The sequence below is a fragment of the Dreissena polymorpha genome, unplaced genomic scaffold, assembly GCF_020536995.1.
Source record: "Dreissena polymorpha isolate Duluth1 unplaced genomic scaffold, UMN_Dpol_1.0 chrUn048, whole genome shotgun sequence".
Lineage (NCBI taxonomy): Eukaryota > Metazoa > Mollusca > Bivalvia > Myida > Dreissenidae > Dreissena > Dreissena polymorpha.
The window spans coordinates 173,679-190,898 of record NW_026273362.1 but is presented as its reverse complement, the minus strand read 5'-3'; the positions used below and the strand labels follow the sequence as shown (position 1 = coordinate 190,898).

General features: G+C 35.6%; 1 long non-coding RNA gene across 1 annotated transcript; it reads right to left on the bottom strand.

The window, feature by feature from the left end:
- Positions 1-13,689: 13,689 nt before the first annotated feature.
- LOC127863848 (uncharacterized) lies at positions 13,690-16,429 on the bottom strand. Its single transcript, XR_008041208.1, has 4 exons — positions 15,796-16,429; positions 15,380-15,444; positions 14,129-14,170; positions 13,690-13,711 (listed from the first exon to the last, which is right to left on the bottom strand). It is a non-coding gene; the product is annotated as an uncharacterized LOC127863848 (long non-coding RNA).
- Positions 16,430-17,220: the final 791 nt, after the last annotated feature.

The window sequence follows — 17,220 nt, the reverse complement described above, 5'->3', positions numbered from 1 at the left end:
TAGTCTGTGCAAAATATATATCATTTTCTACTGACGCACACGTTTTAAACCTTAAACAAGGCTAAAACTTCCAAAGAGATCTGTTTGGGTGGAAATAAAGAAAAATATTAACATTCGTATTGAGTTGTTCGCCTGCGAACAACTAAGGTCAATACCACGCCTTTCAAGCCAGTTTTTTTTTCTTAACTACGATAAACCTGATAACTGCCGCATCTGCCGCATCCGCGCCGAGATAGAGTTGTATAATTTATGCAAGAGGTTTGAGTTTTTCAACTACATTCATTCACAAATGAAAACATAATGTGAGTATCGTGTTATATGGAATATTTTTTGACGGAGCTTATATAGAAAAGAATTAATAAACAATGTCAAAAAACACGTGTCTTCCAACTGCCAACAATACAAAATGCTGACTTTGAAATAAAGTTAAAAATGTTCGTTTCTAAATAATTAAATTGAAAACAAAAGTTAAACTGTTGTGTGTGTGTTTTCACTTGTCAGTCGCATATTTACCGCATGAAATGTGTGTTGTTATAGTCAAATCACACATTAGTTTAAGTGGATGCAAATTGTACTACGGGAGTTCACATCATGTGTCCTCAGGTGGTTTATTATGAGTTTATTTTTCTACCATCGGAATATATCGTATGTTAATATTTTAACACGCATATTTCTTTCGAAACATTCAAATCACACATTCATAGCCGCATCATGCGATAATAGGTCTTATGGCGTTCCGGCCAGCGTTGCTCAAGCCCAGCCAGTGCATTTATGAAGTCTGGACAGAGGCGATGCTGTCCGCTATAAAATCACTTAAGGTTTTATGGTAATTTTTTGTATCTCCTGATTAGACTGAGAGATGCAAGGGCTGGGTGGTCTATAGCTATGATGGACGCATATGGCATAAGACCCATTTTCCCATGATTGCGAGTTGGAAATGGCATATTTTAACACAATGCGTTTCGATATAAAATTGAATTCAAAAAGCAAATACAGCAAACTGGCAAATAAGGATAGCCTATTCAGGCGTTCATGAACGATTTCCAGACGTGCTGACCGATACGGCAACCATTTGTGGTTACATAATTATATCATTTCCTCTTAATGTGACACTATACTATTTCGGAAGTTTTTTTCTCATTTTGAAAGAAAAACGATGCTTATCGATAGTCAATTGTATCTTCCCCTGGCGATTAATTGACCGAGTAATGACCCTGAAATTCTGCGATATGGACATTAACGCTTTATTATAACTGGGCCATAATTTGTGTCTATGTGTCGTTTGAACACGCAGAGAATAGTCGGGAATTCCGTACATTGAATAGTGTTACATCTTTTACGCTTCGCACAGACACAGTGATGCAGCCAAATTTCAGGAAAAATTCTCTCGAATCAGCCTTTAAAATATTCTTATGTATTTATTCGTGCCTTTGGGCGTAATGTTAAGGTCATTTAAGGTGAAAAGCTGGGTAAAACAGCTATGCCGAAAAAGCGCACGAGTGTTAAGGTAAAGACTGGTTGACACCTTGTGAACTACTAGAGTAACAAGTAATGCATCTACAAGAAAGTAAGGGTAAAGTCTTTTTGGCTACCTAGTTCGTGAGTAAAAATTACTGCTCGCAGATTAATTTTTTATTTATTTTCATCAGTTGTATATTTTGAATTGAATATGGTGTCAAAAAAGTTTTGGAAAGGGAATTTCTACCATGAAATTATATTCTCAGTGTGATATGTATTCGATATTCAAACAATATTCATTTAATATGTTGGTAATTGCAAAATATAATTTATATCAACTGGTTCTCATTATATCATTAAATCATATTTGTAATGCTTTCAGGACGTCAAAAAGAGACATGATGTTGTTGTTATTTTGTCTACGTTATCTCTATAACATATATATGAGGATAAACAGTGCACACACATCTCGACCTGTGCGTTAAGACACACTCTTTACACATTTAAATGGGTTGTGTTCATTTCAAACTTGCGATATAAAAAGCTATAACATAATTTTGAAAAAAATGAGTTGCGTCTAAGATGATGCAATAACGAGCAACTTCAGTGCCTTCAGCGCTTTGATGTTTTTAACTGGTCTAAGCATTTTTAATGGCCGCCCCACTATACTCTCTGATTTCAACACTATCTGTTATTATCTATCACAAGTACAATCAGGTGTTCTTAAATGCAAATAAGTGCCGTAAATCAACAAGGTATGGTATTTGTAGACATTATAAATCATGCTACACATTCTTCGGACGCCCACAAAAGCGCGAAAGTCAAATTTATCTCATTTCACACTATTATAACATGACCCGCCTGAATTCATAACGAATTCGCCTTGTTATAAATGTATTCCATCCGGTGATCCCATGTACGTAAATTTCTGTAATTTGTATTTTTTTAAATACGTATTATGTTAATACATATGTAACTTAACATGGAACAATTCATTGCTGTAAAATCTTTGTTGATCATTTGATGTCAACTTAGATGCCTAATAACATGTCTAATATAAGTTTCGAAACTAACGACAAACCCCGAGTTTCAAATCATGTATTCATTTAATCTGCATAATGATTTCGTTTGGCAAAATGATGCCCATGTGCAACCCGCACCTTCTCTACCCCAGATATGCACAAAATGAAGACAATAAGCAGTTCCGTGATGACGCCCACTGTCACACGATGCTGTTATGTAATAAGACCACCACCTGTGATTGGTGTTCCCATGAAGCAAAAGACCTGCATAATGATGGAAATAGTACTTCTCGGTGCAACGAATCGGCGAATCAATATACACGGTATGTATATTACGCACTTGTGCTTAAGGACATCCACTATGCAATAATAATGCTGCGGTGAAGCTATAAAGAATGTGTTTGCCTTTCGGAAAAAAAATCAAATGAGAAAGATTACCCGAGTGAAAATGTGTTAGTTATCTCAGTTTAACAAATCACCACGGTAAAACTCCGAATACAAAACGTTTTTGTTTAACGCTTTCGAGTATTGTTTTCATATAAGTTACTTTTAACAATTTTTTACCGTAATGTTTTATAATTAATGTTAAGTAATTGAGTAAAGAAAACAACATGACAGCGAATGTTCATTATTTGCCGTAGATTTCAAAGGTAATTTGTTGAGGCAACCTCTGACCCTACCCCTAGGAAGTCCCAGATTACTCATTAGGCAGAGTAGGCGGAAACTGTCCATGGGCCCCGCGACCTTTAGGGGCTCCATCAGACCGTTACGATAGAATTTATTTACTTACTTACTTAACCTCATCGAATGACTTAAAAAGCCAATTATTTTACACCAATGTTGTGTTCCTATTTGAGGCGTGACATTGTCTTACCAAGTGACAACCATTTAGTATCCGTATAAAACGTATTGTTTGGCTGGTGATTTTGTGTTTAAGAGCTTCATAAGATGACTCATACTGGAGTAGAATTGAACTCAGTGTTCCTGCACCCTTGGGTCATTCCCCTGATGAATACACCACCATAAAAAGCAGTAAATATAATTTGTTAAAGTAAATACTTGCCCGACTATAGGGCCAATGTCATGGGCCTAAATGTTTCACTGCCTATGGGCAGTGCCAGATCAAGAATGTGAATTCACCGACAAAACAAACTTACTAAAAGAGAACTGCCAGTGCAGAGGTTACATAGTGAGCGCTAAAATTTAAGTTCGCACGGAGAACCTTTTTGATTAATTATCATTGTTTAATTGCAGTCAAATGGCGGGGGACGGTAGATAGAGGTCAAACCTTTCCAAAGTCAGGACCTCGGCCAGTGAATTTATAGGTCCATTAACGAGGCGTAGGGGGACATTGACAAATTGGGCCTTTTACCGACGGCATTTTATTAGTCCAACGAAACAATAGTTTATCACATTGCATTTGCACACGTGCGAACGGTAACGGATCTAAATCGATGCGCCGACCTGAAGACTATCTCCCGCATAATTAATATACACGATTTGAAACCACATACACCGAGAGGTAAGAGTGCCCCCAACACAGTGTGGAGTTGGTTGCCACTATTGTGCATATAAATTAAATCATTTAAAGGGACCGTCAACGGCGAGGGACCGTCAACGGCGATTGACGAAAAAAGAAAAGTTCTAAAATACCGTATTTTTTACAATAATTAGTTTATATTGATTTAAATATCACGACTGGTATATCTCATCACTTGAAAAAAGTTGTAAGTTTTCATATTTTCAGTATACTCGGTAATAAATTTTATTGGGTACAGGTACAAGGTAACTACCAGTTAACTATAAATGACGCAAGTAGATTGATCATCATCGTCACGTGGTAAACCCAGGAATGCAAATTATGCATGCGTAGTGAATTGTATATATTGAAAATATAAAATGGTCAATCTACTTGCGTTATTTATAGTGTGTATATCGTTATATCACCTATTTTCGCGATGTACTTTCGATTTCACATCGCGATATTTTATTACCGAATATACTGAAAATATAAACTTTTTTCAAGTAATGTAATATACCAGTCGTGATCTTTTAATCAATATAAACTTATAATTGTAAAAAAAGTACGGTATTTAAGAACTTTTTTTTCGTCAATCGCGGTTGACGGTCCTTTAAACCCTCTTTTTATAATATTTTAATTTAGTTTGGACGATTTGGCTGCGTTGGAGGACTTTGGTAAATAAAAATATACGAAGTATCCCTACCAATTGTATTACATATTTTGTAGTTTACAAACATGTTACCAGTTAAGTTTGAAAAGCTTATGTTTGGATCTGCAATGGACATTAATTTATTTCCAGTGACTAAGACTGTTTTAATCACCAGCAAATATTCTTAGATACAAATGAATCTCAATTACATGTATATATGTTGATTCGGGCGATTGGTAAGAGTTACAGTAAAGCTCCATTTAGTTAAGCAAAATTTCGACATTTTACATGTGGATTAATACCATGCTAAAGTATTTCTTTAGTCCTTGTTTTTCGTCTGCCTTCGCGTCTAATTAAATGGACCCTGCTCTGTGAAAAAGGGGACTGCACAGGCTAATCTGGGTCGACACTTTACGCACATGGATTATCCCCAGTTTTCTCAGAACACGACTCATATATGAGCCTTGTTCTAAAAAAACTGGGCTTAATGCATGTGCGTAAAGTGTCGTCCCAGATTAGCCTGTGCAGTCCGCACAGGCTAATCAGGGACGACACTTTCCGCTTTTATGGTATTTTAAGTTTCAAGAAAGTCCCTCCTTACCGAAAATCAAGTTTAGGCGGAAAGTGTCGTCCCTGATTAGCCTGTGCGGACTGCACAGGCTAATCTGGGACGACACTTTACGCACATGAATTAAGCCCAGTTTTCTCAGATCAAGACACAGTCTGGGAAACGGGGCTAAATGCATGTACGTTTAGTGTTGTATCGGATTGGCATACGCAGTCTGAGCAGGCTAATCTGGGTCGACACCTTCCACCTAGACTGGAATTGGTTTAGAAGGGACTTCCTCTAAACGAAACAATATGTGGCAGTGGTGTGGTGTTCAAGAGACACATGTGCGAACTTCCTGCACAGGCTAATCTTGGACGACACTTAAAACAGACCCATTAAGCATATTTTCACAGCTCATATGAAAAAAAACGCATATAGATGAGTAAAGAGTATAATGTGTTTGTGTTTGGGTTGTATCAATTCTATCAGACAATGCAGAACCCGTATCAAATGCTTTTCAATAGATAATACATTTTTATAAAACTTACTTTGAAATAAAATTGCATTTTAAGTATTTTACTTAATGTGTACATATCATAAAATCATATCTGCTTATACAAATTAAATTTAGATTTTAACAATAACAATCATATTAAATGCGTGTACTTTGTATTTTAAAATAACACCGCGGATTGGGAGAAAAGGAAAGGTCTGCAACTATCTCGAAATATTATTTCAATAAATCTAGGCAAAAGTCTTCCGTGTTTGAATGATACATTGGTTTTGGGCACACGCACCTTGGCCTGTCGTATTATTTAGACGGTAAATCAACATAAATTATCAATGTCCGTAGCGGCCGTTAGAACCCACTCCTCCCACGCTTGGGTGACGTACGGCATTTCGACGTCGTTGAGACGTTAATGTCGCGTTCACATCACAAGGAAATGAGTTGACCAGTGACCAAATGTATGAGAAACGTTGTCGGAAGGAACATATGCGGTCAATTATGATCTCCATTACGGAGGAAAATAAATAAGGCTGCTAATGAAGAAACGGTCATTTGTTTTAAACAAACAGTCTCTTTGTTTTATGTTCAGACCACCAAGTTTTCGCAGATGGATAGGCTTAGGGTCACTTCCTCTAACTTTAACGGGCTGTGCGTCTTTTTCTGGGAAAACCGGGCTTAATGTCCCTGAATGTGGACGTCATTTTGTTCATTTTAAGTCTCGCGATTCGATTCTTTTCAGATAATATTATGATTATATTTGCCATTTTGATACGAATACTGGCCCACTAGTGCAGTCAATATGTTACTATTTATAGTAATTTTATGTAATATATAATTATAAATGAAGGGTGATACACAATTGTTACAGCATATTGACAATGTACATCAAAACGTTTTATCACGGTAAACTTGCTGTGTCACCCATGACATCAAAGTCTGTGAAATTGTATTGTCTTAAAACATCTTAATAACAACGTAAAGTGTTCGCTTCACACGTTTTTTTTTATTAAAACAAAACGCGTGTTCGTCTTTATTCTTATTAAAACAGGATTCGACGACTTTTAGTGTTTAAAAAAGAGTAAAGATAACCGAAGTGTTGTTGCCAAGTGGATACAATTTATTTTGTGTCCAAAGACGACGCAATTGAGACAGTTTTCGTTTAAAGATAAAGATAAAGTTCTGTTCAATAATTCACTCTTGAGAAATCGCAGAAGCAGAGGTAATGCAAGACGAACATTACATTCTAGCTGCACTGTGTAACCGCCAATGTCTTACAAGTTGTGCTTATAGCGTCCTTGAGACGGCGATATATCGACAGGTAGTTTACCCGTAGACACAGAAGGCTTGAGTAAACTCACGAAAAAAGAAACGGTATGTTGTGCTTTTTATTTTATTTTGATAATCGTTTTTACTCTCATAGCAGCAGATTTCAATACTGACTCAGACTTTACATTTTGTGACTTTTTATAATGTAAAGCGTGCACTTTATTACCCAATTAAGTTGAAAAGTGTATTGTAGGTTATGAATCAAAGCCCATATTGTTGACGGAAATAGTTATTTTTAGTAGGTCATGACTTATATGTTGGCAATGGTTATAATGTGTTTTCTAATGGTTATAATGTGTTTAAGGTCGATCTATTTAATATCGATATATGTTGTTTTATTCGCCCAAGATGAGTAGGGCGTTGTTTTAAACAACAAAACAAAAACCCGTTTAATTATTAAAATGAAGCACGAAAAAGTCCAACAATTCGAATTGCATTCACGATTTAAGTGTCTTGGAAAATAGTTAATGATTGCCGCTTGACGACATTTCAAAGACATGCTACTGTTTAAAATGTGTTGTTGAGAATTGCAAGGAGAAGAATCAGTTGTAATGCAAGACGAACCGTGCCAGATTAGGCACCGTGGAGGCCCATTGACAGTGAAACCGTTGGAGCCCACGCCCCAGGCCCCTAATCGGCCGAGTACCTTAAAGAACGGCGGTGCCCAGTCGATTTCACTTTTTTTAATGAGCCAAACAGTGCCAAGGCTGGCAAAAAAGATAATGTGAAAATTTTATTTTTATAGGCGGATACTTTAATGAGTCGTGTTCTGAAAAAACTGGGCATAATGCATGTGCGTAAAGTGTCGTCTCAGATTAACCTGTGCAGTCCGCACAGGCTAATCAGGGACGACACTTTCCGCCTAAATTGGATTTTTGCTAAGAAGAGACTTCATTTAAACGAAAAATGTCATACAAGCGGACAGTGTCGTCAATGATTAGCCTATGCGGACTGCACAGGCTTAATCTGGGACGACACTTTACGCACATGCATTATGCCCAGATTTCTCAGAACACGACTCTTATAATACCGTAATGTCAAAACGACATAATAATTATTAGTTTAAGAATGCAAGAAACTGATCACTGTTGTCTCACGCCCGGTAAACCAACTTACGAATCCCAAATAGGGGTACGCTTAACAACATAAGTTGTACTTCCGGTGATACATATACTGACAGGAAACTGTCAAAATGGAGCCTAAAAAGGTGAGTCGTTTCGATTGTTCACATATATGCTCTACTTGGAGACTTTTCTCCCCAAAAAACTCAAAGCTGTTCGACCGCACACACATTATATACGGTTAATGTGTACTAAACATAGAGTATTCTTTTGAATCCGCCCTGAAATCGCTTTCTGGTGGGTGCTGATCTATATAGAAAATGTGGGTAAGCATTTCGCATTTTCATCGAAATTCTTACTCGTAACAGTCGGATATTGTATTCATTTTGTCATATTTCAAAAGTTTTCATTGTCATCGACATTACACTCTTCTCCTTTGTCGCAAATCGTCACGAAGCAATACTTTATATTTTTCTTGACATTCGCGGCGGCGCACGATATTTTTCTTGACAGTCGCGGCGATACTTGATATTTTTCTTGACAGTCGCGGCGATACTCGATTTTTTTCTTGACAGTCACGGCGATACTTGATTTTTTTTTTTGACAGTCGCGGCGTAGCACGATATATTTAGCACGATATATCGCCCTTGTGTAGGTAGCCCAAAAGGCCATATATATTGTTTAATATATCGTATCCGAATCTCGTGTATCGCGGTCTAATTTCAGACCGCGACACTAGACACACGAAGCGATACTCGATATTTTTCTTGACGGGCAGTTATTGTGAATTGCATGCACAATGTATCATAGCAACATCTTGGACAAACAAATATGACTGAAATCATAAAACAAGTAATACAAAAGTTGTTAAGAATGGTTTAAATGTATTTGCCGGCGAAGGTAAGAATATGGAAACAGTTATCATTTTAAATGATATTTAACCCATTTATGCCTAGCGTCTAGAAAAAAAAGGCATTGGCAAACAGCGTTGACCCAGATGAGACGTCGCATGATGCGCTGTTTGCTTAAAGAAATTTCTGTAAGAAATATTCTAAATATAGAAATAAATATACTAGACATCCCTAATTTTGAAAATAAATTGATCCAATTTAGAAGGATGGGAGAGTCAACTAGGCATAAATGGGTTAATGTCGTTCAATAATTATCGCTTGATAAATCCTAAGAAAAAAGGTAAATGAATGACGTTCGAGCTGGGTGCACTGTGTAACCTTTAAGTTCTTACAAGTTTTGCTAATACCGTAATGGCGACTTCGACAGGTTCTTGTTTGCTTGACACAGAAATCACAGACGCAGTATACGAAACATCACTCGCGAGTAATTATTACATATAGAATACGTCTCCTTAAAAACAGTGATGCATGTCAGTCAGACATCGAAACAGTACGATGTTGCGTCACACTTTAAACTTCATACAGTGTAGCAATTATTGTAAGCGTCTACTAATGTTGCAGAAATTGCTGTTCGCAGACGATAAAATTCGAGCATAATGCTTAACAAGTGGAAGCTCGTGGCTTCGTAATTCGTTAAATGCCTCTCCGAGTTTTCTGGGTGGCTTCTAAAGTGTTTAGACAACAGTTATTGGCAACAAATATCAATTTTCACGTTCGTAAAGCACCCGCGGATCAGTAACGCTTTTGTTGAACTCACACCGGCTGCTTCGCACCGATTGCGCCACCGCTGTCTTGTATTAGAAGTGATTTGTTTAATAGTTGCAAGTATTCCAAACGTGAAATCGGGGCTTCCTACCAAAATTGCTTCGGCATTCCAGTGTTACTTTTAATTCGCTAAATCAGTTGCTTTCAATCGGTTAACAATGCAAAGAGCAATTGTTTGATGCTAATGTGTTCATTATTATTTCCCTGTAATTTGTCTGCTTAGCTTAATATTGTTCTAATTAGTTTTACTTAATACTCATGCTAAAGTTGTTTCTATCAACAGCATATGTGAAGGATCTATACAACATTTAAGTAACTTATTTTTCAGTCTGAACGTTTGGTTCCAGTGAATTCGCCCTCGGATTTAGATGGCAAAGGTTCAAACTCCACACATGGCGCGATCTGACACAGCCGGTTGCCGACTCAGCAAGTATTTAAATCAAGGGATACCGATGCTACCTCCGCTTAGTGACCGACATAAAAGAATTAAACCAGGAGTACAAATATTCATCAGTACACGTCAATCTGGCTGAACCTTAATAGCGAGGATGAGACTATAAAGAACAAACACTTTACTTAACTTTACTTGATACAAAACCGATCTATCTTTCAGATGTGTGGCTGAAAACGAAACTGGATATTTTTTATCATTTTTTATTTTTAGGTAGAAACAATATTCTAGAAAAATTGGGCATTCCAGTTATATTACTCAGTTTAAATTACATCAATATATGTTCGAAGTTTAATGTTAATTATGTGTAAGAATGCCCATTGATCATTTTGACCAAAAAATTTCGTTATGGTGTTGATCCATAAACAACGCAAATACTATAAAGAGGCTTGCAACACTTTATCAACTGTTTTGTAATGCAATTATTGTGAAAAAAAAATTATCACATGTCATACCCTGTAATATAGCCATTACGAATATTTTTATCAATACACAAGTGTAATATACTTTTTAAGCGTTTTCATTGGCTTATTTTCGTTCGATTGACCAATCGCATTTTGTTATTTTGCTGAAATGACGTTGCGACGTCAAAATTTAATGACTTCACGAAATTTAAACAAAATTCGGGATTTATCATTATGTTTGCGTAAAAATGTAATTAATTTGCTCATTTAAAAGCATGTTATAAAATGATCTTACACTCGTTGTTATTTCATACCATATCTCATTAAACTCGTCCTGGAGCCGTATTCACCAATGTACGTAAGTCTCAAATCTTAGACTCAGCTCCAGTTTCTGACTCAGACTCAGACTCAGCTTTACAAAACTTAATTCACGAAACATAAAATGGTTAGTTTTAGACTCAGACTCAGTAAGATAAGTCTCAAATGCTAAGTCTACAATGTTTAGACTTACGCTATACAATCATGACGTAACGTCGTTTGAGCGTTTACTTTACAAAATGGCCGCCGCACGAGCTCCTTGCGTAATAATAATAATATTATTGAAAGAGTGTATCTAGATCGTACCAACCCTTTGGAGATTTATAGTGATATTGAACTTTACAAACGGTATCGTTTAACCCGACCGGGAATCGTATTTCTTTGCAATATTTGCAAGGAAAAGTTGAGCCGCAATACGATGCGGATTCTGCAAGTTCCGGTCGCCCTGGCAGTGTGTACTTTCCCGAGCAACGTGGCAAAAATCATTAAAAAAAAGCGGCATTTAAAGTTATGGTAGCCAGAACTATGTAGACCTGTGCACAGGTCAATAATATTTTGACAGCTAGAGAGTTGAAGTTGTCAAATTTCCAGCTGGTACGACGCCGTTCGTGCAAAACAAGAACTTGGTGGGATCGCTGATACGTGAGTCATTTGCGATGTGTGCATTTTGCAATTGTTCTTATTTATTGTAAACAACTGTCAAATTCATAATTGTCCGCGTTTGTTTGTTGTCTTTTGTGAAAATAATCTCCAAACTTAATGAACGTGAACATGCACTAATTTTATGGATAATACTTGTTGTTTGAATGAAAAAGTAATAACATATAATTTGCATGTATCATAAACTATAATAATGGATATTTTCTAAAAAGGGAAACCTATTAGAAAACGTTTACAAGACATTTACTATGCATAAATTTTGATTTCATTACTATTACAAATCTATTTATAGATGTAGGAATTTACCTATAGATATGTATATGCCGAATAAAGTTACACTGCCATGACGCAGTTGGTAGCGCATCGGTGCCCGTGATTATATATGACCGACTAGTCGGTGGTTCGAAATTACATCGGGGATTTTTTTTTCTCCAAACATTTTCAAAATAAATTATGACGATTATTTAGTTATTTTTAAATTCTTGATCTTTAATGTAATGTAAATTAATGTTTATTAATTTTAAAAAAAGGTGCTATAATTAATGTGTATATTATACACCCTGTTAAGAAGATATAGGGTACACCTGAATCCATATGTGCATCTGTCCTTGTGTCTGTCTATGTTGTAATTGAGTTCCAATACAAAATGTATTTTTGCGACAAATGCTGTAGAATATGCATTTGTTGATGGCAAGTGCATTGTTGTAATGCACTTTATTTGTAAATTAATAAAACACTCAACAACAGAAATAATATTTTATTCTCAAATGCACATATTATTGCATTTTCAATCAATAGTAAAACGATGACATTAAATTTGATTATCAAGTTAAGACACATCAGCATATTGCATCACTTCTGACATAAGGCAGAACTTTCATTCAATATAATGCACATAAATGCACCGATCATAATCCATTTATATCAATATCTATTTACTTATTAATATTGTAATTTTTCCAAAAAATGGGTCAATTTTAAATGATCAACTTTCAGGTTTTACAAGTACTTTGGGGTGCATCGATTGGACGCATGTGCATATCAAGAAGCCAGTAAACCATGTAGAAGTCTACATAGGGCGAAAGGGCGTTCCCACCATCAACGTTCAGGTATGGCTTAACAGTCAGTTATGTGCAAGTCTAAATGCAATCCTTTTTATTTGATACAACTTTATTTTAAACACAAATATTTAATGAAACAACTGTATGTTAATTTTAACAGTTTGCTATTAGCAAAATAAGAAACATTTTATCAGCATTTTATCAAATACCTAAGAAACAATTTAAAAAAATATGTCTTATTTTGTTAGTGTAATATAACATGTTTTATGTTTACAGGCTGTGTATGATGCCAGCTACAGAATAACGAGCTTCACTCAAGTTCACTGCCAGTTGGCCAGGGCTAAAGCATGATGCCAGGATTTGTTGATGTCTAATTTCAAATTCACATAACTGCATCTACCATTATTCTGGAATTTCATTCAGTTCATTGAATGAAGAATTTTATTATTATCAATGATGTATATCTTGTAAGCAAATAATATCAAGAAGTGTCCCAAGACACCACATTCAACTAATATTCCTCTTTGAATGTAGAATGTATTTTATATGTCAGTAACATAATACAATGACCAATGTAATATTTAACCTACATTTCTTAAAGCACACAAATATTGACTGGAATTTTATAAGTACAAAAAGGGATAGAATCATATTTTTATCATAGAAATAATAGTATGCCCCTTTTTGAATTAAAAAAAAATCTTATTATTTTGTGTGCAACTGCCCCATAACTATTATTTCTAATATAGACTATCTATTTTAGAAATAAAAGAGTTATAAAGTAGTTGCACAAAAAATAATAAGATCCTTTTAATTACAAAAAGGGGAATAAATCTACTACTAGTTTATTACATGTCAGAGTTATAGCACTTGGTCACGTATTGACACTAAACACATCTTTTTCTCCAAATGTATTATTTCAATTTATACAGTCAACTTTTTTATTTCTTATTCTAATTTTTCTTAGTTATTTCCCATCGGTTTCTCTGTAAGTTTTGTTAAGGTATCGGCTTGTGAATCCTTTGTCGTTCTTCTTTTGTGAGCGCTGCAAAAATGGATAAAAAGTGTGATTTGTATAAATGGACTTGTTCTCATATTATGATCTTCAAAGGTTAAAAAATTAAAACATATATATCACATAATCTATGTATGCATTGGTACTATGCATTGGTACTTAGTTTTAACATATTTGATGCTAATTATGTTTCAACAAATGCATGACTTTTGTTGCATATTACATAATAACATTATACAGTACTTGCTTTGTCAGATCATGGTATTGTCAGTATAGTTTTAAGAACTGGAATTCCATCCATGCAAGTTAATTATTAACTCTAAATTAATTGTATGCACTGCAATACCTTCAATTAGAGCTATCTAAGTGTTAAATGTATTAATATTTAATTTTCAAGATTTGTTCCAGACAATTTGAAATCTAAATTTAAAGATATCCAAAACTTACATTCTTTACACTTAATGCCTCTACTTTCATGACTGGTACACTCTGAAATCACATGAAAAAAATATAGTGTCACTTAAAAAATTTAAATTAATTTAATCCAGTGATGTTTTCACTTCAAATTGATACTGAACTTTTGTTATGACATTAGGGTCAATCTCAACTATGCATGGCCCCAATCCCAACCCTGGGGCGCCCGCCCACATAGGCCACACCCACCAAAAAATTCCATTTACTATATTTTTTTCATTTCTACACGGATTCACTTCAAATTGATACTGAACTTCTCTTATGACATTAGGGTCAATCTCAACTATGCATGGCCCCATAACCAACCCTGGGGCCCCGCCCACATAGACCACACCCACCCAAAATTGCCTTTACTATAATTTCTTCATTTCTACACCGATTGATTCACTTCAAATTGATATTGAACTTCTCTTATGACAATACAGTCAATCTCAACTATGCATGGCCCCATTACCAACCCTGGGGCGCCCCGCCCACATAGACCACACCCACCCAAAATTGCCTTTTACTATAATTTCTTCATTTCTACACCGATTCACTTCAAATTGATACTGAACCTCTCTTATGACAATACGGTCAATCTCAACTATGCATTGGCCCCATTACCAACCCTGGGGCCCCGCCCACATAGACCACACCCACCCAAAATTGCCTTTTACTATAACTTCTTCATTTCTACACCAATTCACTTCTAATTGATACTGAACTTCTCTTATGACAATACGGTCAATCTCAGCTATGCATGGCCCCATTACCAACCCTGGGGCACACCTAGGTCAAACATTCGGCGTGGGGATACGCGTCGGCCTCTGCCGCGCCATTTCTAGTTCCTTGATGAGTTTAATCAATAATCATATGAATTGACAAGTGTCAGATCTTTTTTATAACACTAATTCAATTACGCATTTAGACAATTATTATTAAGTTAAATTTAACGAAAAAAACTGAAAATTGTTTTCAATGCGTGACGTAGCTGTATATATTCTAGCACCATTTCAGCAAAATAATACAGTATCATAAAACATACATTAACCAATGAAAATGCTCATAAGCTTTTTTACAAATTTTAACAATATAAGTAAGTAGTCATTGTGATTATATCACATACAAAACACATATTAGGTTCGACATGTAGTAATATTGAAACAAACTAATTGCAATTGATTATAGTTTTTCAACAAAATTAATTAAATGAAAGCATAACAAAAAAAGTAATTAACTTACACCGAGCCTTGGAATTTTGGTTTTCCTTCTGGCACTGTTCACCAGTTTTTGCGACCCCAAATTTTCTGAAAGTTTAATAAAAACAATTGTATGATGTATAGCAGTATTTATGAAACACATTACATTTCATGTTTGCCATCATAACTGTCGATTAGTTTAATATAAACGACATACAGGGTAATAGTTATCAATGTAAACGTGTAGTAAATAAAAAGTTCGTTTGGAAATGTGCAGATTGTAATCAGATACGAATAAAACACACATGGGTACGAATCTAACAGGGTACGAGATGAAAACTAAAACAATAGACCTCCTTAAATGGTAAACTTATCCGTGAAACCACAAATATTCATTATTAATACTTAAATAACAATTCACTTGTGCAAATTTTGGAAACAAAGAACGTGCAACCGTACCATAAATCATAACAAATGTTTGAAACTAAAACACATTCCACAATCACATCCGAAATCCGTAAGTACAATTTGCTGAGTGGTTATGCCCCTTGTTTACATAGTGCATTATTCGGCGCTAGTAAAAACGACATCGGTAGCAAATCCAAAAGTAAGCTATTAAATAAAATATTACAACTATAAGGCAGATACGATAATAACATATAACTTACATTGATATTCTACTCGCCACCTCGTCCCATTTTTTTCTTCGAATAACCAAAATCTTTTCGGCTCCGATCCCCTTATACTCGCGGATAGAAGGTTCCAGCGGTCCCGAACCAGCGCATTAAAAACAATCTCTGGCTCGGACCAATCTGAACCTGCTGGCGCTTCGTTTCGCTGTCTTCAACTGCCAAACACTCCATTCAATAAGTTATAGCAAACATGTCCGCTACTATTTTTGACACTATTTGGCGCGTTTTCCCTACTAGAGAGTTCGCTTAGTCGTGACGTCATTAAAAAAACACAATCTTATTGAAGTCTATTTCCAAATGCGTTCGTGAATACGAATCCTGAGTCTGTCTTTAGTAAGTCTAAGCCTGAGTCAAAGTCTGAGTTTGAGTCCAAGTTTGAGTTTATTATTGATGAATACGGCTCCAGGAAATTCGTTCAAAGGCTCGCTTACTAACACAATTCCTGAACTCGTTTAATAAAATATGGTATGATATGACAACTCGTGCCAGATCCTATATATATTTACATTATACACCAATAACATGTTTAAGCAAGGTAGTATTGTAATTGATATCTGCCGTATCATTTTGGCTTGTTGACGGATTTGCAGAAATACAATATCTTGCCAAAAACAGCATAACTAGTTTACGTGCTTACATTACAAACGAAGGTGCCTTTACTTTTTTACGGTTCAGCGTATTGGGGACTTTCAAAACCCGCAACACGTCAGAACAACAAAAAAGCGCCAACACGATACGTTTTTACCCGCAAGAGCCGCAATATGACATTAAAGTCTCGATCTTGTTCCATTGATTTATCGTTCTGGTATGTTTGGGGTAACACGGGCGTCAAAGCAACAACACACCTGGACAACAATTTTACGCGCTGGTACAACAGATACGACATTTTGACGTCATTTCGTGTTGACATATCCATAGTTTTTATGCACATGAAATGTATAATAATTATGATGTGACTCGATACAAATAACTTGTGTCATTTCATATAAATAATATGAATCGCCCTCCGCCTAGACTTTTAGTTTAGAAGAGAATTTAGTTCATACGAAAATTCCTATAAAGCGGAAAGTGTCATCCCTGATAAGCCTGTATGGAATTAACTTGCTAATCAAGGACAACACGTTGGGCGCATGCATTAAGTCCCGTTTTCCCAAAGAACGATTCAGATAGATAATGTGTCGTGTTCTGAGAA